The sequence below is a fragment of the Xyrauchen texanus genome, chromosome 21 (genome assembly GCF_025860055.1).
Source record: "Xyrauchen texanus isolate HMW12.3.18 chromosome 21, RBS_HiC_50CHRs, whole genome shotgun sequence".
Classification (NCBI taxonomy): Eukaryota; Metazoa; Chordata; class Actinopteri; order Cypriniformes; family Catostomidae; genus Xyrauchen; species Xyrauchen texanus.
In genome coordinates, this window is record NC_068296.1 from 36,049,422 (window position 1) to 36,051,089 (window position 1,668).

Below are 1,668 nucleotides of genomic sequence, written 5' to 3' on the forward strand. Positions count from 1 at the left end.
GTTCCATTCGACTACAGAGCTGTAAATAAGACCATTAAACACAGATGCCAGCAGAAAATTAACATTAGCATAGGAATCGTTAGGTTGCCTGATGCTACCCTTGCTGTTGTTCCTGCAGGTCAAAATGTTGTTCTTGAAGGAGTAGTGAGCGTATGAGGGCAAGTAGCTGAAAAATGGGCTGTGATGGAGCCTCCTTCATGCTCGCCGATTTCTGGAGGACTGCTAGTTGCCAGTTGCTTACTAAACCTACCTCAGCATCCATCACAGAATGTTCCAGTAGTGTTAAGAATGAAACATCATCAACAGCATGACATTATCATCCCAGACAAGAGTGTGATTGCAGACATTCATGCTTTGCAAAAAATTATGTCCCCTAAGGTCATACAATCTGATTGCTCATTGTCAAGTGTCCGTGCAAAATCTGCCAAAAAACTCGGCATATGGATGTCGGGCAAACTGACAAAGTAAAAAACAGCATCAAATTACATGACAAAACCCCTTTCGAGCATAGGGTGAGACCAATTTACTCAAACGATTTTGAAGCTGTGTGCCGGCATCTGGAGGAATTGCTTGATGCCGGTATCATTCGTGAATCTGAATCGTCATTCTCTTCCCCTATTGTTGTGGTAAGAAAGAAGAATGGTGATGTAAGACTTTTAATTGATTACCGCAAGTTGAACCTGCAGGCCATTAAGGATGGTCCTTAGAGGAAACCTTTTCAACACAGATTGAACTAGAAGAGAAAGACAAACCCAAGACTACCTTCGTATGCCCATTAGATTTTTGGGAGTTTAACAGGAGGCCTCAGGGCATTACAATGCTCCCAGCACATTCCAAAGGCTGATGGAGAAGTGTATGGGTGACATTTAACTTTCAGAATCCTACTATTCTTGGACGATCTAATAGTTTTTTTGGATACCCTGGAAGAGCAAGAAAAATGCCTTCTTCACGTCTTGAATTACCTGAAAGTATGGGTTGAGAAATAAACAAATTTCCAAACATCAGTGAAATACCTTGGCTACATCGTGTCACAGAACGGCATGGAGACGGACCCCATAAAATAGAAACCATCAAGACTTGGCCAAATCATAGAAACCTGAAAGAGTTGCGTTCATTACTGTGTTTTTCCGGTTACTAACGACGATTTATTAAGGACTATGCGAAGATAGTGAAGTCACTAAATTATCTAACTGTGGGATATCCTCCCCTTCCGAAAAGTTGCAAAGTAGCAATGGGAAAAACTACTTAAACTCCAAAGTGCCAGTACTAGGGTTTGCAGACCCTGAGCTGCCTTACGTGCTACACACAGATGCAAGCACCTCCGGGTTAGGCGCAGCACTCTATCAGGAGCAAGAAGGAACTCTACGAGAAACTGCCTATGCCAGCCGAGGCACGTCAAAGAGCAAAGCCTGGTATCCTACCCACAAACTTGAACTTCTAGCCTCGAAGTGGGCTATTACTGAGAAGTTTTTCGACTAACTCTATGGGAGTAGTTTCAAAGTGATTACAGACAGCAACCCCCTTACGTATGTTCTAACTTTGGCTAAGATGAATGCAACTAGCTATAAGTGCTTGTCTTTCTTGTCTACTTTCTCTTTCACACTCTAGTCTTGTCCTGGAAAGAGCAATCTCAACGCAGACAGACTTTCAAGGTGGCCTCATGGTGAT